The following is a 27,781-nucleotide window of genomic DNA, read 5'->3' as shown; positions in this document are numbered from 1 at the left end:
AATTATAAATATGTTTCAATTAAATTACTGTTGGCATACTAGATTCTATAAATTTGATGAATTTCAAAAGCTGCAGATTTTCAGGCATAAATTCAGGATGTAATTATACGTTTTTACAACTCATGATTCAAGAAACCCCATGAATAGAGCCACCTTTTTGTTACTAGCCAGTTAACGGAAGAAGACAGCTTCAGAAACAACTATATCAATTTAGATTAAAAATTTCTCAGAACGCCTCCTCAAAGTTGAGTCATATAACCACACCTATAAAATCAACATGTCTTTTTCAGTTTCAGGATGGCTTTATACTTTTAAACATTAATAAGGATGCCAAAGAGCTTTTGCTCATGTACCTCTTTCACTACAGTATTTGAAATGGAAACTGAGAAGTTAAAAATTATTATTTTATTTAAATAACATGGTAATCTAATTACATGTTAATATTAAGTAAATAAATTATTTTCCAAATACAATTAATTAGGGAGAAGAGGGAAATTGATTTACTGTTTGCAAATTTCTAATGTCTTTTTGTTTTTTTACTTTTTTCCCCAACTTTTATTTTAAGATTAGGGATACATGTGTAGGATGTACAGGTTTGTTACATAGGTAAGCATGTGCCATGGTGTTTAGTGAACAGATCATTCCATCATCCAGCTATGAGTCCAGCATCCATTAAATATTCTTCCTAATGTTCTCCCTTCCCTCCCCACCCCCACAAGTACCCAGTATGTGCTGTTCCCTGCCCATGTGTCCATGTGTTCTCATCAATCAGTTCCTACTTATAAGTGAGAACATATGGTGTTTGGTTTTCTGTTCCTGTGTTGGTTTGCTGAGGATAGACAACTCCATCCATGTCCCTGCAAAGGGCATGATCTTGTTCCTTTTTATGGCTGCATAGTATTCCATGGTGGATATGTACCATTTTTCTTTACCTAGTCTACTACTGATGGGCATTTAAGTTGATTCCATGACTTTGCTATTGTAAGTAGTGCTGCAATGAGCATACACATATATTTATAATAGAATGATTTATATTCCTTTGGGTATATACCCAGTAATGGGATTGCTGGGTCAAATGGTATTTCTGCCTCTAGGTTCTTTGAGAAATTGCCACACTCTTCTACAACGGTTGAACTCATTTATACTCCCACCAACAGCGTAAGTGTTCCTTTTTCTCCACAACCTCACTAGCACCTGTTGTTTTTTGACTTTTTAATAGTAGCCATTCTGACTGGAGTGAGATGATATCTCATTGTGGTTTTGATTTGCATTTCTCTAATGGTCAGTGATGTTGAGCTTCTTTCATATATTCGTTGGCTTCATGTATGTCTTCATTTGAGAAGTGTCTGTTCATGTCCTTTGCCCACTTTTTAATGAAGTTGTTTGTGTTTTTTTTTTCTTGTAAATTTGATTAAGTTCCTTGTAGATTAAGGTTGTTAGACCTTTGTCAGGTTGCAAAAATTTTCTCCTATTCTGTAGGTGGTCTGTTCACTCTGATGATTGTTTTCTTTGCTGTGCAGAAGCTCTTTAGTTTAATTAAATTCCATTTGTCCATTATTGCTTTTGTTGCAACAGCTTTTGATGTTTTCATCATGAAATCTTTGCCCATGCCTGTATGCTGAATGGTACTGCCTAGAATTTCATCTATGGTTTTTATGGTTTTGGGTTTTACATTTAAGACTTTAATCCATCTTGAGTTAGTTTTTGTATGTGATGTAAGGAAGGGGTGCAGTTCCAATTATCTGCATGTGGGTAGCCAGTTCTCCCAGCATCATTTATTAAATGGGAAATTCTTCTGCCATTGCTTGCTTTTGTGAGGCTTGTCAAATATCAGATGGCTGTAGGTGTTTGGTCTTATTTCTGAGTTCTCTATTCTGTTGCATTGGTTTATATGTCTGCTGTTGTACCAGTACCATGCTGTTTTGGTTACTGCAGCCTTGCAGTATAGTTTGAAGTCAGGTAGTGTGATGTTTCCAGCTTTTGCGTTTTTGCTGAGGATTGACTTGGCTATCTGGCCTCTTTTTTGGTTCTGTATGAATTTAAAAATAGTTTTTTTATGATTCTGTGAAGAATGTTAGTGGTACTTTAATGGGAATTAACATGGAACCTATAAATTACTTTGTGCAATATAGTCATTTTCATGATATTGATTCTTCCTATCCATGAGCATGAATGTTTCTCTACTTGTTTGTTTCCTCTATGATTTTTCTGAGCAGTGGTTTGTAGTTCTCCTTGAAGAGATCCTTTATTTACCTTGTTAGCTGTACTTCTAGGTAATTTTTTCTATTTGTAGCAATTGTGAAAAGAAGTTCATTCCTGATTTGGCTCTCTGCTTGCCTGTTGTTGGTGTATAGGAATGCTAGTGAATTTTGCCCATTGATTTTATATCCTGAGACTTTGCTGAAATTACTTATCAGCTTAAGAAGTTTTTGGGCTGAGATGATGGGGTTTTCCAGATATAGGATCATGTCACCTGCAAACAAAGACGATTTAACTTCCTCTCTTCCTATTTGAATACTCTTTATTTCTTCCCCTGGCCAGGACTTCCAATACTATGTTGAATAGGAGTGGTGAGAGAGGGCATCCTTGTTTTGTGCCAGTTTTCAAGGGGAATGCTTTCAGCTTTTGCCCATTCAGTATGATATTGGCTGTGGGTTGGTCATATATGACTCATGATTTTGAGGTATGTTCCTTCAATACCTAGTTTTTGAGCATTTTTAACACCAAGGGACATTGAATTTTATGGAAGGCCTTTTCTGCATCTATTGAGATAATCATGTGGTTTTTGGTCTTTAATTCTGTTTATGTGATGAATCACATTTATTGATTTGCATATATTGAACCAACCTTGCATCCCAGGGATGAAGCCAACTTGATCATTGTGGATAAGCTTTGTGATATGTTGCTGAATTCAGTTTGCCAGTATTTTATTGAGGATTTTTACATTGAAGTTCATCAAGGATATTGTCCTGGAGTGTTATTTTTTTGTTGTATTTCTGCCAAGTTTTGGTATCAGGATGATGTTGTCCTCATAGAATGAGTTAGGGAGGATTCCCTCCTTTTGAATTTTTTGGAAATGGTTTCAGTAGAAATGGTACCAGCTCCTCTTTGTACTTTCAGTAGAATTAAGTTATAAATCCATCTGGTCTTGGGATTTTTCTTTTTTTTTTTGGTTGGTAGGCTATGTATTACTGTCTCAATTTCAGAACACATTATTGGTTGATTCAGAGATTCAATTTCCTCCTGTTTCAGTCTTGGAAGGGTATATTTGTCCAGGAAATTGTCCATTTCTTCTATATTTTCTAGTTTATGAGAATAGAAGTGTTTATAGTATTATCTGATGCTTGTTTGTATTTCTGTGGGGTCAGTGATGATATCCCCCTTATCATTTCTGATTGTGTTTAATTCTTCTCTCTTCTTTATTAGTCTAGCTCATGGTCTGTTTTATTATTTTTTTAATAAACCAGATCCCAGATTCATTGATTTTTTTTTTTTTGAAGGGTTTCTCATGTTTCTATCTCCTTCAGTTTGGATATGATCTTGGTTATTTTTTATCTTCTGCTAGCTTTGGGGTTTGTTTACTCTTGGTTCTCCAGTTCTTTGGGTTGGGATGTTAGATTGTTAACTTGAGATCTTTCTGGCTTTTTGATGTGGGCATTTAGTGCCATCTTAACACTGCTTTAGCTGCATCCTACAGATTCGGGTATGTTGTCTCTTTGTTCTCATTAGTTTCAGAGAACTTCTTGATTTCTGCCTTAATTTCATTATTTACCCAAGAGTCATTCAGGAGCAGGTTCTTCAGTTTCCATGTAGTTGTGTGGTTTTGAGTGGATTTCTTAATCTTGAGTTCTAATTTTATTGCACTGTGGTCTGAGAAACTGTTTGTTGTTATTTCAGTTCTTTTGCATTTGCTGGAGTGTCTTCCTATTGTGTGGTCAATTTTAGAGTAAGTATTGTGTGGCAATGGGAAGAATGTATATTCTGTTGGTTTCGGCTAGAGAGTTCTATAGATATCTATCAGGTCCAGTTGATTCAGAGATGAGTTCAGGTCCTGAATATCTTTGTTAATTTTCTGTCTCGATGATCCAAGTTGCTTGCCTATTTAGTTCCAATGTGAGAACCTGGATATTTCAGTTGAAGGTGTTGAATTCACTTGCCTGTGTTCGTTCCCTCTCTGTGAGTGTGGCGAATTGCAGCTGCTTCTAATTGGCCATCTTGCCCCTTGTCCTTCTAATGTCTTAAAGAACTAGTAGAAGACAGCTGAATTCTTCTAGTCACTTCTTCATTTAATCTTTTGTGACATACTGTTTTATTTAAAAATATGAAGAAAATCTCACTTTGCACAGATACTTGTAGTTGGAAAAAGGAGTTGTATTTCAATGGTGTTTCAGATAATTTTTGATATTCTTCTTTGTTACTACACTAAATTTTGGCAAGCGGTAGTTTCCTAAAGGTTAGTTTCATTGTAAATTCAGAAATCATATTATTGAACTCTGTTACATTAAAGTATATTGATTTATCTTGCACTTTGATTGGATCTTTTAGCCATGTAAGATTTTGAAACATTAGATATTGGTCATTTGGAAAATTTTGGTTTTCTGAGTTATAAAGATCTTCTAAATGTCAAACTTCATTATCACTACTAAAAATACACTTTTAAAAATATTAACACCAATCTCATACAAAAGTTTTTCAGGACTGGGACGTTATCAAACTTACGATGGTAGATGCAATTTTTCCAAATTTCTTATTTTTTTGCTTTAAAGCTATAATTTTTTTTTCATTACTTGATGGCCTGTATCTTTCTTTCTTTTTTTTTTTTTTATTATACTTTAAGTTCTAGGGTACATGTGCATAACGTGCAGGTTTGTTACATATGTATACTTATGCCATGTTGGTGTGCTGCACCCATCAACTCGTCAGCACCCATCATTCATCATTTATATCATGTATAACTCCCCAATGCAATCCCTCCCTCCTCCCCCTCCCCATGATAGGCCCCAGTGTGTGATGTTCCCCTTCCCGAGTCCAAGTGATCTCATTGTTCAGTTCCCACCTATGAGTGAGAACATGCGGTGTTTGGTTTTCTCATCTTGTGATAGTTTGCTAAGAATGATGGTTTCCAGCTGCATCCATGTCCCTACAAAGGACGCAAACTCATCCTTTTTGATGGCTGCATAATATTCCATGGTGTATATGTGCCACATTTTCTTAATCCAGTCTGTCACAGATGGACATTTGGGTTGATTCCAAGTCTTTGCTATTGTGAATAGTGCCGCAATAAACATACGTGTGCATGTGTCTTTGTAGTAGAGTAATTTATAATCCTTTGGGTATATACCCAGTAGTGGGATGGCTGGGTCATATGGTACATCTAGTTCTAGATCCTTGAGGAATCGCCATACTGTTTTCCATAATGGTTGAACTAGTTTACAATCCCACCAACAGTGTAAAAGTGTTCCTATTTCTCCACATCCTCTCCAACACCTGTTGTTTCCTGACTTTTAATGATTGCCATTCTAACTGGTGTGAGATGGTATCTCATTGTGGTTTTGATTTGCATTTCTCTGATGGCAAGTGATGATGAGCATTTTTTCATGTGTCTGTTGGCTGTATGGATGTCTTCTTTTGAGAAATGTCTGTTCATATCCTTTGCCCACTTTTTGATGGGGTTGTTTGTTTTTTCTTGTAAATTTGTTTGAGTTCTTTGTAGATTCTGGATATTAGCCCTTTGTCAGATGAGTAGGTTGCAAAAATTTTTTCCCATTCTGTAGGTTGCCTGTTCACTCTGGTGGTAGTTTCTTTGGCTGTGCAAAAGCTCTTTAGTTTAATTAGATCCCATTTGTCAATTTTGGCTTTTGCTGCCATTGCTTTTGGTGTTTTAGACATGAAGTCCTTGCCCATGCCTATGTCCTGAATGGTACTACCTAGATTTTCTTCTAGGGTTTTTATGGTATTAGGTCTAACATTTAAGTCTCTAATCCATCTTGAATTAATCTTCGTATAAGGAGTAAGGAAAGGATCCAGTTTCAGCTTTCTACTTATGGCTAGCCAATTTTCCCAGCACCATTTATTAAATAGGGAATCCTTTCCCCATTTCTTGTTTCTCTCAGGTTTGTCAAAGATCAGATGGCTGTAGTTGTGTGGTATTATTTCTGAGGACTCTGTTCTGTTCCATTGGTCTATATCTCTGTTTTGGTACCAGTACCATGCTGTTTTGGTTACTGTAGCCTTGTAGTATAGTTTGAAGTCAGGTAGCGTGACGCCTCCAGCTTTGTCCTTTTGACTTAGGATTGTCTTGGCAATGCGGGCTCTTTTTTGGTTCCATATGAACTTTAAAGCAGTTTTTTCCAATTCTGTGAAGAAAGTCATTGGTAGCTTGATGGGGATGGCATTGAATCTATAAATAACCTTGGGCAGTATGGCCATTTTCACGATATTGATTCTTCCTATCCATGAGCATGGTTTGTTCTTCCATTTGTTTGTGTCCTCTTTTATTTCACTGAGCAGTGGTTTGTAGTTCTCCTTGAAGAGGTCCTTTACATCTCTTGTAAGCTGGATTCCTAGGTATTTGATTCTCTTTGAAGCAATTGTGAATGGAAGTTCATTCCTGATTTGGCTCTCTGCTTGTCTGTTACTGGTGTATAAGAATGCTTGTGATTTTTGCACATTAATTTTGTATCCTGAGACTTTGCTGAAGTTGCTTATCAGCTTAAGGAGATTTTGGGCTGAGACGATGGGGTTTTCTAAATATACAATCATGTCATCTGCAAACAGGGACAATTTGACTTCTTCTTTTCCTAACTGGATACCCTTGATTTCTTTCTCTTGCCTGATTGCCCTAGCCAGAACTTCCAACACGATGTTGAATAGGAGTGGTGAGAGAGGGCATCCCTGTCTTGTGCCAGTTTTCAAAGGGAATTTTTCCAGTTTGTGCCCATTCAGTATGATATTAGCTGTGGGTTTGTCATAAATAGCTCTTATTCTTTTGAGGTACGTTCCATCAATACCGAATTTATTGAAAAGCTATAATTTTTTATTGGCAACAAATACTGTCATTTGTTTTCTTGGAATCAATAGTGTAATTTCATCATTTTTAAGAAATAAACTACCAAATATAAAAATTCTAATACTCATAGTTGGTAAGTCATTTATTCTTTGGAAAAGAAGTGTTCCAGGAAAAATCAGCCATTTCAGCTACCAACTCAATCCCACAGATGCTTTTTATCAGGACAACTGTGTTAGTTTCCTATTGCTACTGTAACAATTACCACAAATTTAGCAGCTTAAAATAATAACCATTTATTGTCTTATAGTTTTGTAGGTCAGAAATCCAGTGGGCTTGGCTGAGTACTCTGCCATAGGTTCCATCAGGCTAGAATTACGATGTCTTAGGCTCTTATCTGGAGGCTCCTGGGGAAAATCCCCTTCCAGATTCACCCAGATTGTTGGCAGAATTCAGTGACATGCAGCTAGCTGTAGGAATGAGATTTGTTAGCAGGGGCTGGGAATAATTCTCAGTTACTTCCTACATTTTTTCTCTTGTGATTCTCTTTGTCTTCAAATCGAATAACAGCAGGTTGAGTCCTCCTCATGCCTCTGATCTCTCTGACCTCGATTCTGCCTCACCTCTGACTGGCTCTTCTGTCTCCCTTTTAAGGGCTCATGTGATTACATTGCAATCAGCTGAATAACATGGGACACTCTCTCTATTATTTATTTATTTATTTATTTACTATACTTTAAGTTCTAGGGTACATGTGCACAATGTGCAGGTTTGTTACATATGTATACATGTGCCATGTTGGTGTGCTGCACACATTAACTCTTCATTTACATTAGGTATATCTCCTAATGCTATTCCTCCCCCTCCTGCACCCCATGACAGGCTCCAGTTTGTCATGTTCCCCTTCCTGTGTCCAAGTGTACTCATTGTTCAATTCCTACCTATGAGTGAGAAGATGCGGTATTTGGTTTTCTGTTCTTGCGATAGTTTGCTGAGAATGATGGTTTCCAGCTGCATCCATATCCCTACAAAGGACATGAACTCATCCTTTTTTATGGCTACATAATATTTCATGGTGTATATATGCCATATTTTCTTAATCCGGTCTGTCATTGATGGATATTTGGGTTGGTTCCAAGTCTTTGCTATTGTGAATAGTGCTGCAATAAACTTACATGTGCATGTGTCTTTATAGGAGCATGATTTATAATCCTTTGGGTATAAACCCAGTAATGGGATGGCTGGGTCAAATCGTATTTCTAGTTCTAGATCCTTGAGGAATCGCCACACTGTCTTCCACAATGGTTGAACTAGTTTACAGTCCCATCAACAGTGTAAAAGTGTTCCTATTTCTCCACATCCTCTCCAGCATCTGTTGTTTCCTGACTTTTTAATGATTGCCATTCTAATTGGTATGAGATGGTATCTCATTGTGGTTTTGATTTGCATTTCTCTGATGGCCAGTGATGATGAGCATTTTTTTCATGTGTCTGTTGGCTGCATAAATGTCTTCTTCTGAGAAGTGTCTGTTCATATCCTTCGCCCACTTTTTGATGGGGTTGCTTGGTTTTTTCTTGTAAATTTGTTTGAGTTCTATGTAGGTTCTGGATATTAGCCCTTTGTCAGATGAGTAGATTGCAAAAGTTTCCTCCTGTTTTGTAGGTTGCCTGTTCACTCTGATGGTAGTTTCTTTTGCTGTACAGAAGCTCTTTAGTTTAATTAGATTCCATTTGTCAATTTTGGCTTTTCTTGCCATTGCTTTTGGTGTTTTAGACATGAAGGCCTTGCTCATGCCTATGTCCTGAATAGTATTGCTTAGGTTTTCTTCTAGGGATTTTATGGTTTTAGGTCTAACATTTAAGACTCTAATACACTTTGAATTAATTTTTCTATAAGGTGTAACGAAGGGATCCAGTTTCAGCTTTCTACATGTGGCTAGCCAATTTTCCCAGCACCATTTATTAAATAGGGAATCCTTTCCCTATTTCTTGTTTTTGTCCAGTTTGTCAAAGATCAGATGGTTGTAGATGTGTGGTATTATTTCTGAGGGCTCTGTTCTGTTCTATTGGTCTATATCTGTGTTTTGGTACAAGTATCATGGTGTTTTGGTTACTATATCCTTGTAGTATATTTTGAAATCAGGGAGCGTGATGCCTCCAGCTTTGTTCTTTTGGCTTAGGATTGTCTTGGCAATGCGGGCACTTTTTTGGTTCCATATGAACTTTAAAGTAGTTTTTTCCAATTCTATGAAGAAAGTCATTGGTAGTTTAATGGAGATGGCATTGAATCTATAAATAACCTTGGGCAGTATGGCCATTTTCACGATATTAATTCTTCCTGTCAATGAGCGTGGAATGTTCTTCCATTTGTTTGCATCCTCTTTTATTTCATTGAGCAGTGGTTTGTAGTTCTCCTTGAAGAGGTCCTTCAAGGAGGTAAGCTGGATTCCTAGGTATTTTATTCTCTTTGAAGCATTTGTGAGTGGGAGTTCACTCATGATTTGGCTCTCTGTTTGTTATTGGTGTCTAAGAATGCTTGTGATTTTTGCACATTGATTTTGTATCATGAGACTTTGCTGAAGTTGCTTATCAGCTTAAGGAGATTTTGGGCTGAGATGATGGGGTTTTCTAAATATACAATCATGTCATCAGCAAACAGGGACAATTTGACTTCCTCTTTTCCTAACTGAATGCGCTTTATTTCTTTCTCTTGCCTGGTTTCCCTGGCCAGAACTTCCAACACTATGTTGAATAGTAGTGAGACAGGGCATCCCTGTCTTGTGCCAGTTTTCAAGGGGAATGCTTCCAGTTTTTGCCCGTTCAGTGTGATGTTGGCTGTGAGTTTGTCATAAATAGCTCTTATTATTTTGAGATACGTTCCATCAATACCGAATTTATTGAGAGTTTTTAGCATGAAGGGCTCTTGAATTTTGTCAAAGGCCTTTCTGCATCTATTGAGATAATCATGTGGTTTTTGTCTTTGGTTCTGTTTATATGCTGGATTATGTTTATTGATTTGCATATGTTGAACCAGCCTTGCATCCCAGGGATGAAGCCCACTTGACCATGGTGGATAAGCTTTTTGATGTGCTCCTGGATTCGGTTTGCCAGTATTTTATTGAGGATTTTTGCATCGATGTTCATCAGGGATATTGGTCTAAAATTCTCTTTTTCTGTTGTGTCTCTGCCAGACTTTGATATCAGGATGATGTTGGCCTCATCAAATGAGTTAGGGAGGATTCCTTCTTTTACTATTGATTGGAATAGTTTCAGAAGGAATGGTACCAGCTCCCCCTTGTACTTCTGGTAGAATTCAGCTATGAATCCGTCTGGTCCTGGACTTTTTTTGGTTGGTAGGCTATTAATTATTGCCTCAATTTCAGAGCCTGTTATTGGTCTATTCAGGGATTCAACTTCTTTCTGGTTTAGTCTTGGGAGAGCGTATGTCTCCAGGATTTATCCATTTCTTCTAGGTTTTCTCGTTTATTTGTGTAGAGGTGTTTATAGTATTCTCTCATGTTAGTTTGTATTTCTGTGGGGTCGGTGGTGATATCCCCTTTATCATTTTTTTGTTGTGTGTATTTGCTTTTTCTCTTTTCTTCTTTATTAGTTTTGCTAATAGTCTATCAATTTTGTTGATTTTTTCAAAAAACCAGCTCCTGGATTCATTGATTTTTTGAAGGTTTTTTTGTGTCTCTATTTCCTTCAGTTCTGTTCTGATCTTAGTTATTTCTTGCCTTCTGCTAGCTTTTTAATGTGTTTGCTCTTGTTTCTCTAGTTCTTTTATTTGTGATGCTAGGGTGTCAATTTTAGATCTCTCTTGCTTTCTCTTGTGGGCATTTAGTGCTATAAATTTCCCTCTACACACTGCTTTAAATGTGTCCCAGAGATTCTGGTATGTTGTATCTTTGTTAATTTCCCTGTTTTAATGCCAGGTAGAGTTATTGTCTTTAAACTCTCTTCGTAGCCGTATCTTCATTAGTGTTTCATTGAATATTAGAAGGAGAATCTTGGGGGAACAACACTACACTTCTGCGTACCACAGTGACCACTGTCTGCCAGTATGCAGTGGAAGAGCATCATGCCTATTTCCCATTTTATCATGCAAATTATTACAAATGCAGAGACAAAAGAATTGAAATTTAAGGAAATTGATAATTTTTTCAACTTTATCCAAGATATTCTGTAAGTATAGTGGCTACTTCTTTCTCTTTCCTTTCCTCTTTTTCTTTATTTACTGCCTTGACTCATGCCAAAGCACTTACAATTTTACTCATCATTGCTTTTGCACCAGCAGTGCAGATGTTGACACAGCAGAACAAAAATAACACCTTAGTATTATAATAAAAATATCTTTGACCTTATGAACTTCCTGAGAGTCTTGGGAATCTCAGTGGTCTGTGAACCAAAGCTTGAGAACACTTCTTCACACTACTTACTAATTATTTTGTTCAGTATTTGGTCTCTTTGGTTCAGACAGGTGTTATTAATTAATAAAACCTATAAAATACAAGGAAAAATTTTCATTTAGATTGAAAGTAATGTAGCCTTGACACGTTCAGCAACGTATTCAGGTTGTTTCTTATCTACTTGAGTGATCTGGTGTTAAATGAGTCTAATTAAATTAGAAGCTGAAACCTATATTGAGAGACTTAATTCTTAGGTAACAGAAAACAAATAAAACATTAAATGGATTGATTGCATTTGGACCCTGACAATTTTGGGACAACTCCAGTCTGTAAATCCCATTCCCAACTCTAGAAACACTGACACTTGATGCTTCTTGTAAGTAGGTCCAGCAGTCCTTAGGGAACTCTCATGTTTGCTATTAGTGCACAAGGATTTTCTTGGTGTCCCCTGTACAGGGCTTTCTTTTCAACACTTCCTTAGTCAAGTCTCAAAACTGAAAATGGTTCTACTTCTCTAGAAAAGAATGAAGAGGTTTAACAGTCCTCTCCTACACTAGAATCCAAAAGCCAGCTTTGTTTCTTTTCTTAGTGTTCATCATCTGTCCTTTTGCTTTTCTGTATTACTTTTGACTGAATAGCATCTTCTATGCCACTGGGCTCACAATGGCCTCTGTGAACACTCTACACCCCTCTATGGTACATCCCTATACAAATCTGTCATCATGGAAGAACTCTCTTTGCAGACATAATTTAGTGTTTGATTGAATATTATAAAGGGAATCTTGGGAGGACATCTTTGGAATTCTGGCCCAGTCTCAATCATGAGTTATATTTATCACTTTTGAGTTTCTTTTAATCTGGAACAATTCTTCAGCCTTTTTTTTTTCTTGAGCTTGACAGTTTTGTCAAGTAATTTTGGATTATGTTGGTCAACCCTGGCTTCTCTGATATTTTCTCATGGTTGGATTCAGGTCAAGCATTTTCAGAGGACATATCACATAATATGTCTTTCTCTATGCATCACATCGGGAAGCACATGTCAGGTTGTTCCATTATCCTCACCTCCAAAGGTGAGGTTAACTTTAATCACTTGGTGATGCCTTCTAGATTCTCTGTAGCGAAGTTACTATTTTCCCTCCTCTATAATTACTAATTAATTTTTAGGGAGTTATTCTCACTTTCTTACTACCTTCATTCCTTATTCATTTGTCTTTTTACTTAACTTCTTCTTGCAGTGTGTGTCCCACCTACCTCCAGCTGATATGTCAGCCTGCTCACCACATTGCTATTATTCTAAGATTATCTGTCACCCCTCATTTTTCCTTTTTGCATTTTACAAAGCTTTTTTTTTTTTTTTTTTTAATACTTTAAGTTCTGGAATACATGTGCAGAACATGCAGGCTTGTTACATAGGTATACAGGTGCCATGGTGGTTTGCTGCACCCACCAATCCGTCATCTATATTAGGTATTTATCCTAATGCTATCCTTCCCCTAGCCCCCCAACCCCTGACCGGCCCTGGTGTGTGATGTTCCCCTCCCTGTGTCCATGTGTTCTCATTGTTCAACTGCCACTTATAAGTGAGAACATGTGGTGTTTTGGTTTTCTATTCCTGTGTTAGTTTGATGAGAATGATGGTTTCCAGTTTTATCCATGTCCCTGCAAAGGACATGTACTCATCCTTTTTTATGGCTGCATAGTACTCCAATGTGTATATGTGCCACATTTTCTTTATCCAGTCTATCTGTGATGGGCATTTGGGTTGGTTCCAAGTTTTTGCTATTGTGAACAGTGCTGCAATAAACATACATGAGCATGTGTCTTTATAGTAGAATGATTTATAATCCTTTGGGTATATATCCAGTAAAGGAATTCCTGGGTCAAATGGTATTTCTGGTTCTAGATCCTTGAGGAATCACCACACTGTCTTCCACAATGGTTGAACTAATTTACACCATCAGTGTGTTACCCCCTTTTTGCTGAAACCAGGGCCTTTGTTTTATCTTAATAATGACAATTCTTGACATTATTGACTTTCCAAATATTTCTGGAGCTCTTACATCTCTTACAAAAAGAGTAATGCATTTTTTTCTTTTTAAATTTTTTCATTTATTTGCCCACTTTCTCAAAGTGAATATTTCCAAACTCTTTGGTGTGACATATTCTCTCTATAGTTTTACCTCCTCTGAATGTTCTGTTTAGACTCATCCAGATTTGAATCTCCGTGTGGACCAGTGATTAATTCACATCAATTAAATCAGAATTTATAGATGTGGTTTGGACGTCAAATTTTTTAAAAAAATGTGTCACATGTAAAGCAGTGATTTTAGTTTACAGTTGGGCTTGATAACTAGTAATACAAATTCATATTGGTTGTCATTTAAACATATTCAGAATATATTGTAAAGTAAAAATCCAGGATACAAAATTATATTTAAGGAATAACAAGGAACACGGGAAGGGAGAGCATCTGGATAAATAACTAGTGTGTGAGGGGTTTAACATCTAGGTGATGGGTTGTTAGGTGCAGCAAACCAACATGACACACGTTTACCTATGTAACAAACCTGTAAGTCCTGCACATGTATTCCAGAATTAAAATAAATAAATAAATAAATAAAAAGAATGTTAAAAAGTAATCTCCTATTTATTGAGTAGTACTACAGAATTGGGGAAAGCAATATTGTTGCTGAACAAGAGTCTTTGGGGAGAGATTTCTTGCTTTTGAATCCATTTTTTCAAAGTACTAGCTCTGTTGTCTAGGCCATTTTATTTAAATGCTCAAAGCCTTAGTTCTTTGACTTCTTTATTGTATCCCTGTTCTATACCAGGTCACCCAAGATATAGAAGGGAACCCCTTTCAATCACACATATATAATTACACATATTTTCTACTGAAAACTGGAGGAAAGAGACTATCACAAAATAAAGCAAAAGATGAATGTTAGATATATATATGTTTTGGAAAGTCCTTTAGGTGTCCCCCAATCTCTTCTGCTTCTTTATTTTGAAGAACTGTTTTCTTTGGCTTCATGGTCAATCACAATTCCCTTTCCTTTACAATACAAAGCAGTTTAACTCCCTGGCCTTTTCTCAGGTCCAGGAACTACCTTTGCCCATGCAAAGACTCTAAAACGCTCTGCTGAACAACATTTCCTTCAGCCCAGGGCCTATCCTTTAGTAGGACAGGAGAACTGGCAGAGAAAGAGACATTTTCCTCTTTTCCCACTCCTACCCTCACCAGTCTCTGAGATTAAAGGGATTAACCCACCCATAATCACCACCTATGAGAATCATGTGACACCGTTTAGAAGACAGAGTCACAGTCTCTGCATACCAATTTTTTTTGTATGCACAAGTATATATTTCTATGAAGTGTCTTATAAAATATTAATAGCATACATCTCTTGGTTGTGTGACCATAAGATTTTTATGTTTTTATGTATTTTAACATTGAATATTTTGCAATGAATGTATGTTACTATTGTAATAAAAACTAAAAGGTAAGAAAAAGCTCTCTAATCCTAACCCCTCACGTGGCCTTCAGTTCTGTATTTTCATTAGACTATCCACCAGGCTTATAGGAATTCATAAATATGTCTGTACTTTCAAACTGGCTCCCTTTCCCACCTATTCCATTAAGCCTCCTTTCATCTTTAATTTCTTTGTGCTATTGCATTAGGTCCTGGGCTCAGTGCTGTGGCCAATCTGTGAAATCTTTTATTTTCCCTCTTTTTATATGTGTTTCCATAGTAAGTAATAAGAAAAGCATGATGACATTTATAAAAAATCAGTGTGAGACTTGAAGCAAAAAAATACTTTGAAGCACCAAGTAGAATAACATATGCAAAGTGTCTTTCAACTATACGTAATTATAAAGTTACCTCTCAGTATCTGCAAGTGATTGGTTCCAGGAACCCTGTGGATACCGACATCCACGGATGCTCCAGTCCCTCATGTAAAATGATGTATTTGCATATAAAATACACATCCTCCCATATACTTTAAATAATCTCTAGATTACTTATAATACCTGATACAATGTGGATGCTATGTACAAAATTGTTATACTGTATTTTTAATTTTGTAATTATTTTAAAAAATATTTTTGATCCATAGTTAGTTGAATCCACAGATGCCAAAACCAGAAATGTGGAACTTGTGGATACAAAGGGCCTACTACATTCGTTTTTAAGAGCTTTGAAGCTCTTCAAAAGCTGTGCTTAAAGTATTTAATTTTGGGAAATGTGCCCCAAAATAACTTGAAGAAAGGTGTTCATCACAGTATAGTAATAATAAAACACATCTGTGCCATGGTAGACAGCCACAATGGTCCCACCTCCTGGTATTCAGCCTCTCTTTGGGTGATCTTTTGCCCGTGAGTGTGGGCTGGACCTAGGGACTCACTTCTGGCAAACAGACTATGGCAAAAGTGATAGGATATCACTTCTCTCATTACATCACCAAAACCTTGTGGCTTTCCTATTCCTTTCCTTCTCTCTCTTTCTCTCCAAACCTTTTGCTCTGAAGAAAGCAGCTGCCATGTTGTGAGCCTGAAATCAGACCCGCCTCAGACTGGAGACTGCAGCATCCGCCAACAGCTTCTTCATAGCCCAAACCACGCCAAGATTCAAAATCCACAGGAACTGTGAAATGATATGTGTGTGTTGTTTTAAGCCACTAAATTTCAGTTAGTTTGTTACACGGCAAGAAATAGCAACTATAACCCCTAAAAAAAAACTACCCCTTGAACATAATACAGAAAGTATATATTAATTTTTACACTTATATCATGCAACTGAACAAGTTAATTATTCAATGTTTTTGAATTGTATATCATATTTGTTATAAAAATTTGTGATGATATAGTCTACATGTTTATCATTTTATGGACTGTATGGTAATATCATCATAATAAGACATAGTAGTTTCCATAATGAGTAAGAGCTCATTCTCCGAGACTAGACTAGGTCTAAGTCAAATCCCAGCAACTTTAGGCAAATTGCTTAACTTCTCTGTAAAACTGAGAGAATAATAATGTTTACTTCACAATTTTTTTACAAGGATCAGTTCAAACAGGGAAAGTGTTTGGAATAGAGCCTAGCATACTGTAAAACTTCAACAAATGTTAACTGTAAAAAATAATCTATTTTTCACCATTCTTCTGTTGTGGGATGTTTTAGTGGGATCTGATTTCTGCTACCTTCTAGCCTATGCCACTAATTCTAGCTGCATACTTGCCTCTGGATTTCCTGCTGTTAGGTTTTGTCAGCCTATTTCTTTGAAACAAAGCCTCAATGTCTGACACTTCCTTGAATGACAGCACTACAGAAAGAATAGAAGAACTCTAAAGAGATCTGACTTCAAATTCAATTTTCCACCCTTGTGCCTGTGGTCAAGTCACTTTCCTTTACAGTGTCTAAGTTTTCTAGGCTATAAAATACAACTAACAGTAACTATCTTTTAAGGTTGTTGAAAGTATTAGAGATAATATATATTAAAATAATGTAAGTTAAATCTCTGGTATATGGTAGGTACTCAATAAATAAAAATTATTACTACAAAATGTGGCTAAGCCCTTTGGATACTGCATCTTTTCCTCTGTATTAGGCTCCTTCCCACTGCCTTCAGCTGGGCTTGCCTTTTCTCCATGCGGTATTCTTCAAAAGAAGTAGCAAAAGGGATTTATTTATTTAAAGATAGCTAATTACCCTCTCAAGTGACTTTAGCAGGCCAGATGGTTTTCATTTTAAAAATAATCACTATTTAGAGGAAGGGGAGAATAGAATTTGTAAAGTCTGTTCTGTAGTTCATAACAAGGTATGCCTTGCTTCATCTGTGCATATTTTTGAAAATACCTGAGTCTCTAGCCACAAAGATTCTGATTCAGCGGGTCTAAGATGACATTTGTGTTTTAAAAACTGTCTAAAGCAAGACATTCAAAGTAAATAGTTTTCAGAGCTCCTAAGAGAAGGCTTTTCTAATCTGAATGAGATGGACAAAGCTGCTGTGTCTGAAATCTTTTTGGCAATGGCTGCTTTTGGAAGAATAATTCTCCTCTCAGAGTAAGTTTGAACATGCATCACTAAAACATCATAACATGTATAGCTTTCTAAAACAAAATAATTCTAAAATTTTATTAACAAATATTCCAGGGAGCACTATAGCCTTTAATATTAAACATACTACTTAAAGCAAACCATAAACACTGATTATGAAAAAGTCTGATAGTTTTTGTTCAAATTGTTTTGGAAAGCAATATTTTACTTTAGTGGAGATGAGTGATTCTCACACTTGAGGGAACTTCAGAATTTCTTTGACTGCTTACACAGATGGCCTGACCTCACCCTCCAAGTGTCTGATTTGGGAGGTCTGGGGATGGGACCAATGACTTTGCACTTCTGAAAAATTCCCAGGTGATGCTGATGCTGATGGTCTGTGGACCACACTTTCAGAACCACTGCCACAGACAAAACCTGTTAATAGTTTCCTGTTGGGGGATGATGACGAAAATCTGTGTCACCTGTCAGGAAGACATCACGAAAGGTCTACTGACAGTCTTCAGAAAAGAAGTCTCTTTTTGACTCATCTGTATTTTGTGACATGTTTAGTATCGCCTTCCTGGAGAAAGAACTAAGACAAATGAAGAACAAAGTCTTTTTCTAAAACAAAAAAATCTAAAAAGATAGACAAAACCCCCCAATAACACAGGTTTTTGTGCCTTTTCTAGCAGCTTTTATTCACAGTACAGATAACTAATAGAATCAACCATTTTCCAAATGTGGGGCTCCATCACATGTCTGTCTGCTGTGTTGGGCTTGTGGTTTCTAAGAGTTCAGAATCCTCTTTGATGCTGCTTCCTGAAGAGAAAAACCGTTGTCTTGCATGTCTGTAAGGTAGCCCAAAGAGGCAGACACAGATCTCAGCATCCAAACGCTGACGGGCTTTTCTATTGTCAAACCTTCTTCTTGCCCCAGACTCTCTTCTTGACCATGTGAAGTCTGCTGAAAGATAATCATCTTTTTTTTTCTCTCTTTTAACTTTCATTTAAGGTTCAGGGGTACATGTGCTGCTTTATTATGTAGGTAAACTTGTGTCGTGGAGGTTTGGTGTACAGATTATTTTGTCCCCCAGGTACTAAGCATAGTACCCCATAGGTACTTTTTCAGATCCTCTCCTTCCTCTCACCCTCCTATAGGCCCCACTGTCTGTTGTTCCTCTTTATGTGTCCGTGTGTTCTCATTATTCAGCTCCCACTTATAAGTGGGAACATGCGATACTGGTTTTTTTTGTTCCTGTGTTAGTTTGCTTAGGATAATGGCCTCCAGTTCTAACCGTGTTGCTGCAAAGGACAATATATTATTCTGTTTTATGGCCACAAAGTATTTCATGATGTATATGCACCACATTTTCTTTATCAGTCTACAGTTGATGGGCATTTAGGTTAATCCTATGACTTTGCTATTGGGAATAGTGCTGCAATGAACATACACGTGCATGTGTCTTTAAGGCAGAATGACTTGTCTTTCTTTGGGTGTATACTCAATAAGGGGATTGCTGGGTCAAATGGTAATTCTGTTTTTGTTCTTTTGGGATTTGTGACACTGCTTTCTGCAATGCCTGAATTAATTTACACTCCCGTGAGCAGAATATAAGCATTCCCCACAACTCACCACCATCTGTTATTTTTTTGACTTTTTATTAATAGTCATTCTAATTGGTGTGAGGCGGTATCTCATTGTGGTTTTGATTTGCATTTCTCTAATTATTAGTAATGTTGAGTATTTTGTTCATACGCTTGGTGGCTGTGTATATGTCTTCTTTTGAAAAGTGTTCATGTCCTTTGCCCATTTTTTAATGGGGTTGTTTTTTGCTTGTTAATTTGTTTAAGTTCCTTATAGATTCTGGATAGATCTTTATCAGATGCATATTTTGCAAACATTTTCTCCCACTCTGTAGGTTTCTGTTTATTCTGTTGATAGTTTTGGTTTCTTTTTGCTGTGCAGAAGCTCTTTAATTTGATTAGATCCCATTTGTCAATTTTTGCTTTTATTGTAATTGCTTTTTGTGTCTTCCTCATGAAATCTTTGCCAGTTCCTACGTCCAGAATGATATTTCTTAGGTTATCTTCCAAGGTTTTTATAATTTTAGGATTTCCATTTAAGTCTAGAATCCATCTTGAGTTGATTTTTATATATGGTATAAGGAAAGGGTCCAGTTTCAATCTTCTGTATAAGGTTAGCTAGTTATTCCAGTACCATTTATTGAATAGGGGGTTGTACTGGTCAGGGTTCTCCAGAGGGATAGAACTAATAGGATAGGTGTTTATAGGAAGGGGAGTTTATTAGGAAAATGGACTCACATGATCACAAGGTGAAGTCCCATAATAGGCCATCTGCAAGCTGAGGATCAAGGAAGCCGGTCCTAGTCCCAAAACCTCAAAAGTAGGGAAGCCAATAGTGCAGGCTTCAGTCTGTGGCCAAATCCTAAGAGTCCCTGGCAAATCACTGGTGTAAGTCCAAGATTCCAAAAGGTGAAGGACTTGGAGTCTGATGTTTGAGGGCAAGAAGCATCCAGGATGGGAGAACGCTGGAAGCCAGAAGAATTAGCCAGTCTAGTCTGCATGTTCTTCTGCTCACTTTTATTCTGGCTATGCTGGTGGCTGATTAGATTGTGCCTACCCAGATTGAGGGTGGGTCTGCCTTTCCCAGTCCACTGACTCGAATGTTAATCTCCTTTGGCAACACCCTCACAGACACACCCAGGAATGATAGTTTGCATCCTTCAATCCAATCAAGTTGACACTCGATATTAACCATCACAGGAGTCCTTTCCCTATTGCTTGTTTTTGTCAGCTTCGTTGAAGATCAGATGGTTGTAGGTGTAAAGCATTATCTCTGGGCTCTCTATCCTGCTCCATTGGTATATGTGTCTGCTTTTGTACCAGTATGATGCTGTTTTGGTTACTGTAGCCCTATAGTATAGTTTGAAGTCAGGTAACATGATGCCTCCAGCTTTGTTCTTTTTGCTTAGAATTGACTTGGCTATTCAGGCTCTTTTTTGGTTTCATATGAATTAAAAATTTTTTTTTCTAGTTCTGTAAAGGATGTCATTGGGATGGCTGTATTTTAATCTAATTAGCAAATTAGCTCACAGAGTGAGTGTTTACTACAAATAAGCAACAATATTTGTTATGGGTTAAATTATAGCCTCCACAAACATATTGAAGTCCTCACCTCTGGTACCTGTGAATGTGGCCTCATTTAGAAATAGAGTCTTGCAGATAATCAAATTAAGATGAGTTCACTAGGGTGGGTGCTAATCCACTATGACTGATGTCCTTATAAAAAAAGAAATTTGGACACAGACATAGACAAATACATAAGGAGAAACTCATGTAGAGATGAAGGCAGAAATCGGGGTGATCCATCCACAAACCAAAGAATGCCAAAGATTACTGGGAAAACACTAGAAGCCAGAAGAGAGACATGGGGAAGATTCTTTCATCACTTTCAGAAGGAGCTAACCCTGCAGACACACTGATGTTGGACTTCTAGCCTACAGAATGTGGGACAGTGAATTTTTGTTGTTTAAGATACCCAGTTTACGGCAGCCCCTAAGAGATGAATACATGTATTATTGTAACCCATGGTATTGTTATATTTTCACGTTATTAAACTTTTCTAATTTTCTCCCTGTGGTTAGTTTTATTTAGTATTGACTGTCAGGGAGAACAGAAGGTATTTCAATAAATAGCTGTTAATGTGATTTGCTCTCCACTTTGAGTAGAGGGGAAAATATTCCGAGTAGACTGTTATTTCTGCACTTGTTTTTCTTTTATATGCATTTGCAGTCTTGGATAACACTGCTTACACATGCTTTTTCCTAAGATGAAACCCACTTGTCAACATATTTAGGCAGATCCAAACTTTACAGATCTCTCTTCTCAGGTCAAGAGGCAATTTCTTTTTTTGAGTCAGGCAGACATCTGATTTATTTGTCAAATGGGGAGTCAATTGAAACCACTGAAAGGTTAGTTTGTATTTTCTCACTAGAGACACTTTTTAAAGGAAACAAATTTTATCTTCAATAGGTTAATTCAGAAAAGAAATAATTTTTTCTTTCTTTTTTGAGATGGAGTCTCACTTTGTCACCCAGGCTGGAGTGCAGTGGTATGAAATCAGCTCACTGCAAACCCAGCCTCCCCGGTTCATGTCATTCTCCTGCCTCAGTCTCCCAAAGAGCTGGGACTACAGGTGCCCACCACCACGCCCGGCTAATTTTTTTTAAAAATATTTTTAGTAGAGACGGGGTTTCACCGTGTTCGCCAGGATGGTCTTGATCTCCTGACCTCATGATCTGCCCACCTCAGCCTTCCAAAGTGCTGGGATTATGGATGTGAGCCACCATACCCGGCCAAGATTTTTTAAAATGCCATTTTTCAAAATGAGAAGAAAGGCAGAATAAGGAAAAAAAGGAAGGCTTCCATCATGTGAAAATGTAGGACAACTCTTCTATGCTTTACCCACCAAAATTCGTCCCTCTCTCTCCCACATTTATCTCATTTTCCCCTACCCTTTCATACTCTAATAGCACTATGACCTAAAGATCGGAATACAAACAGTCTTATAAACAGCAGTATCTTACTTTTCTTTAATAAAGACCCAAATAATAGAAAACAAAGTTTCCAAACTGTTTTGAAGTTCTGAAGCCTTCCAAAATTATTGTATGAGTACTGCTATGTGAGAGCAATATCCAGAAGCCCTGGGCTCTGAGACAAATTAAATATATTTATCATGACCACATTTTCTGTGCAGTAAGTACCAAAAAACTCTCACCAAACCTGGCAATTCCTTCAGAACATTTTAAGACCCACTGGTATAATAATAGCCTTCTCCAAAGAGTAATCTTGCTATGTTCCTTATTAATTCTCACCTCAGGTGAAGATGACAAATTTTCGGAACTGAAGATGAGGTGAAAGGCATACAGAGATTTGTTGCCTCGAACACTGGGTTGTGGGATGAGGCTTGGCTTCTGGTTTTCTGAGAGTTACACATCCTTTTGACTCTCAGGTTCTGATCTATCTGCCATGTCTAAAATTTTCTTCAACAATCTGGCTGGCATGTGACTAGTTTTCTCAAGGTCATGTCTTGCCTAAAAAAAAATCACTTTATTGATTCCTCTTTGCTTACACTTCTATGTGCAAGCAGAAAGTAAAATGATGCAGAGAGAAAAACATTTGTCACTTTTGATTTTGAATTGTGTGAAACGCCTTAGAACTTTCTGCCATAGATAAATCCATAAATTGGGTTTAAAAAATCCTGACTTGGAACATTTTGCTTCCAGGCCTTCCTCTCATCTCTCTGTACAGTCCTCCTTTTCTCTAAACCACTAACCTTGTAGACCAATGTCAGTGACCCTGGCCTCCAGTTTTGTAATGTTCAGATCAAGATTTCTAGATTTCCTCCAGTTTCCTGGTCATTCTTCATCAATATCTATGCTTTAGGCATCTGTGTAAGTAATTTTTCATCCTGACTCACGCAAAGTATTGTCTCTTTTCCTGATCACTGCAGTGATGTGTTTTCTTGAATTTCAGAGGAGCTGGATATTGTAGATGTCCCAGAAGATCATCAGTCCTTTCAAAAGGATAGCAAAATAAAATCAAGTAAAATCGCCTGGGTTACTATCATGCCCCACCCTGTCTGCAACAATAATTGTTAAATCTTCTTGAGCCAACAATGGCAACTGCATGTGATTACACTTAATTGGAACTCCCGGCCACAAAGACCACATATTATCTTCAAATTTTACCATCTTATTGTTTTCATGCAGAGAATATACTAGGGAATATTTATTGAAATTAATTATCTGTTTTCTATCTTCTCTGTTCATCATGACATAAAAATGACATGATTTTACTTTCTAAAAGAGAGATCATAATCATAAGTAAATTTCAAAGAAAATAAAATAAGACCACAAACTCCTATAGAACAGTTGCTCTGTACTATTTTGTTTTGTGCATTTGATATGCTGTTTTGAGAAATCTCCTGAGAGCCTTTCTGGTATATTGCTTTGCCTCTCACAAAGAAAGCTTTGTTTGTTTGTTTTCACTGAAAGGTAGGCGCAAGGGCAAAAATTTAATTTAAAATGACATTGCCTGATATGTATTGAAAAATTATTCATTTTTCATCTTCGGGTTTGAAAAAGGTTATCCTAAGAAACTTGCCTATTATATATTCTTTTTTTTTTATTATACTTTAAATTCTAGGGTACATGTGCATAACATGCAGGTTTGTTACATATGTATACTTGTGCCATGTTGGTGTGCTGCAACCATCAACTCATCAGCACCCATCAATTCGTCATTTATATCAGGTATAACTCCCAATGCAATCCCTCCCCCCTCCCGCCTCCCCATGATAGGCCCCGATGTGTGATGTTCCCCTTCCCGAGTCCAAGTGGTCTCATTGTTCAGTTCCCACCTATGAGTGAGAACATGCGGTGTTTGGTTTTCTGTTCTTGTGATAGTTTGCTAAGAATGATGGTTTCCAGCTGCATCCATGTCCCTACAAAGGACGCAAACTCATCCTTTTTGATGGCTGCATAATATTCCATGGTGTATATGTGCCACATTTTCTTAATCCAGTCTGTCACAGATGGACATTTGGGTTGATTCCAAGTCTTTGCTATTGTGAATAGTGCTACAATAAACATACGTGTGCATGTGTCTTTATAGCAGCATGATTTATAATCCTTTGGGTATATACCCAGTAGTGGGATGGCTGGGTCATATGGTACATCTAGTTCTAGATCCTTGAGGAATTGCCATACTGTTTTCCATAATGGTTGAACTAGTTTACATTCCCACCAACAGTGTAAAAGTGTTCCTATTTCTCCACATCCTCTCCAACACCTGTTGTTTCCTGACTTTTGAATGATTGCCATTCTAGCTGGTGTGAGATGGTATCTCATTGTGGTTTTGATTTGCATTTCTCTGATGGTGAGTGATGATGAGCATTTTTTCATGTGTCTGTTGGCTGTATGAATGTCTTCTTTTGAGAAATGTCTGTTCATATCCTTTCCCCACTTTTTGATGGGGTTGTTTGTTTTTTTCTTGTAAATTTGTTTGAGTTCTTTGTAGGTTCTGGATATCAGCCCTTTGTCAGATGAGTAGATTGCAAAAATTTTCTCCCATTCTGTAGGTTGCCTGTTCACTCTGATGGTAGTTTCTTTTGCTGTGCAGAAGCTCTTTAGTTTAATTAGATCCCATTTGTCAATTTTGGCTTTTGTTGCCGTTGCTTTTGGTGTTTTAGACATGAAGTCCTTGCCATGCCGATGTCCTGAATGGTACTACCTAGGTTTTCTTCTAGGGTTTTTATGGTATTAGGTCTAACATTTAAGTCTCTAATCCATCTTGAATTAATTTTCGTATAAGGAGTAAGGAAAGGATCCAGTTTCAGCTTTCTACTTATGGCTAGCCAATTTTCCCAGCACCATTTATTAAATAGGGAATCCTTTCCCCATTTCTTGTTTCTCTCAGGTTTGTCAAAGATCAGATGGCTGTAGATGTGTGGTATTATTTCTGAGGACTCTGTTCTGTACCATTGGTCTATATCTCTGTTTTGGTACCAGTATCATGCTGTTTTGGTTACTGTAGCCTTGTAGTATAGTTTGAAGTCAGGTAGCGTGATGCCTCCAGCTTTGTTCTTTTGACTTAGGATTGTCTTGGCAATGCGGGCTCTTTTTTGGTTCCATATGAACTTTAAAGCAGTTTTTTCCAATTCTGTGAAGAAACTCATTGGTAGCTTGATGGGGATAGCATTGAATCTATAAATCACCTTGGGCAGTATGGCCATTTTCACGATATTGATTCTTCCTATCCATGAGCATGGTATGTTCTTCCATTTGTTAGTGTCCTCTTTTATTTCACTGAGCAGTGGTTTGTAGTTCTCCTTGAAGAGGTCCTTTATATCCCTTGTAAGCTGGATTCCTAGGTATTTGATTCTCTTTGAAGCAATTGTGAATGGAAGTTCATTCATGATTCGGCTTTCTGTTTGTCTGTTACTGGTGTATAAGAATGCTTGTGATTTTTGCACATTAATTTTGTATCCTGAGACTTTGCTGAAGTTGCTTATCAGCTTAAGGAGATTTTGGGCTGAGACAATGGGGTTTTCTAAAGATACAATCATGTCATCTGCAAATAGGGACAATTTGACGTCTTCTTTTCCTAACTGGATACCCTTGATTTCTTTCTCTTGCCTGATTGCCCTAGCCAGAGCTTCCAACACTATGTTGAATAGGAGTGGTGAGAGAGGGCATCCCTGTCTTGTGCCAGTTTTCAAAGGGAATTTTTCCAGTTTTTGCCCATTCAGTATGATATTAGCTGTGGGTTTGTCATAAATAGCTCTTATTATTTTGAGGTACGTTCCATCAATACCGAATTTATTGAGCGTTTTTAGCATGAAGGGCTGTTGAATTTTGTCAAAAGCCTTTTCTGCATCTATTGAGATAATCATGTGGTTCTTGTCTTTGGTTCTGTTTATATGCTGGATTACGTTTATTGATTTGCGAATGTTGAACCAGCCTTGCATCCCAGGGATGAAGCCCACTTGATCATGGTGGATAAGCTTTTTGATGTGCTGCTGAATCCGGTTTGCCAGTATTTTATTGAGAATTTTTGCATGGATGTTCATCAGGGATATTGGCCTAAAATTTTCTTTTTTTGTTGTGTCTCTGCCAGGCTTTGATATCAGGATGATGTTGGCCTCATAAAATGAGTTAGGGAGGATTCCCTCTTTTTCTATTGATTGGGATAGTTTCAGAAGGAATGGTACCAGCTCCTCCTTGTACCTCTCGTAGAATTCAGCTGTGAATCCATCTGGTCCTGGACTTTTTTTGGTGGGTAGGCTATTAATTATTGCCTCAGTTTCAGAGCCTGCTTTTGGTCTATTCAGGGATTCAACTTCTTCCTGGTTTAGTCTTGGGAGAGTGTAAGTGTCCAGGAAATTATCCATTTCTTCTAGATTTTCTAGTTGATTTGCGTAGAGGTGTTTATAGTATTCTCTGATGGTAGTTTGTATTTCTGTGGGGTCGGTGGTGATATCCCCTTTATCATTTTTTATTGCGTCTATTTGATTCTTCTCTCTTTTCTTCTTTATTAGTATTGCTAGAGACTATATATGGGATATATTCTCCTGGTGTGCCCATTTGCTTAAAGCGCAGTATTGGGGTGGGAGTTACCTGATTTTCCAGGTGTTGTGTGTCTCAGTTCCCCTGGCTTGGAAAAGGGATTCCCTTCCCCCTTGCGCTTCCCAGGTGAGGTGATGCCTCGCCCTGCTTCAGCTCTCGCTGGTCAGGCTGCAGCAGCTGACCAGCACCGATTGTCTGGCACTCCCTAGTGAGATGACCCCAGTACCTCAGTTGAAAATGCAGAAATCACCGGTCTTCTGTGTCTCTCGCACTGCGAGTTGGAGACTGGAGCTGTTCCTATTCAGCCATCTTGCTCCCTAATCCTCGGGTAGCATTATTTTATTCATCCATATATTCTTTCTTTTCCAGTTTTAGAGAGCAGACTAGCTCTGTTATCACAATAAGATAAATGTGTACAGGTACCTTGGGATACATCACTAATTTGATTTGTTAAATTGACAGTACTTCAAACCTGCAGGACAGAAGGGTCTTGCTTCGCTATTCAGTAGAAAAGGATCTTACTTTTTTACTACCTGAGTGGTAGAAAAACAGTAATCACTGCTTTCAAGGCAGTTAGAAGTGAGAAGTTGAGTCAAGTGAGTGACTTCAGGAATAATACGATTATTATTATTATTATTATTATTAATGATAATGGGACTGTTTTATGCCCCCCCCATAAGCTTTACTGGGTATAACTCACATATAGTAAAATTTACCAACCATAAGTGTACAGTTTCATAATTGTATGCAGAATTAATTTGCTAGGGTTCCCCTAACAAATTACCATAGGCTAGGAAGCTTAAACAACAGAAATCTATTGTCTTAGAGTTCTGGAGGTTAGAAGTTTAAGATCAAGGATAAGCAGGTTGGTTTTCTGAAGGTTGTAGGGGAAGGATTTCTTCTTCTTGGTTTTTTATATGACCTTTTTCTCCTTGTGTCTTCACACTGTCTTCCATCTATGTCTATGTCCAAACTTCCTCTTCTTATAAGGACACTAATCATTTTGGATTAAAGTCCCCCCTAGTGAACTAATTTTAACTTAATTACCTTAGTTCCTCCTAAGAACCTTAGTTACCACTTTCAAGACCCTTTCTCCAAATATGGTCATGTTCTAAGGTACTGGGGGTTAGGACTTCAACATGTAAATTTTAATGGGGACTGATATGGTTTGACTCCAT

This window comes from Trachypithecus francoisi, unplaced genomic scaffold, assembly GCF_009764315.1.
Source record: "Trachypithecus francoisi isolate TF-2019V2 unplaced genomic scaffold, Tfra_2.0 Lachesis_group13, whole genome shotgun sequence".
NCBI classification, from domain to species: domain Eukaryota; kingdom Metazoa; phylum Chordata; class Mammalia; order Primates; family Cercopithecidae; genus Trachypithecus; species Trachypithecus francoisi.
Note: the sequence above shows the minus strand (reverse complement) of the source record.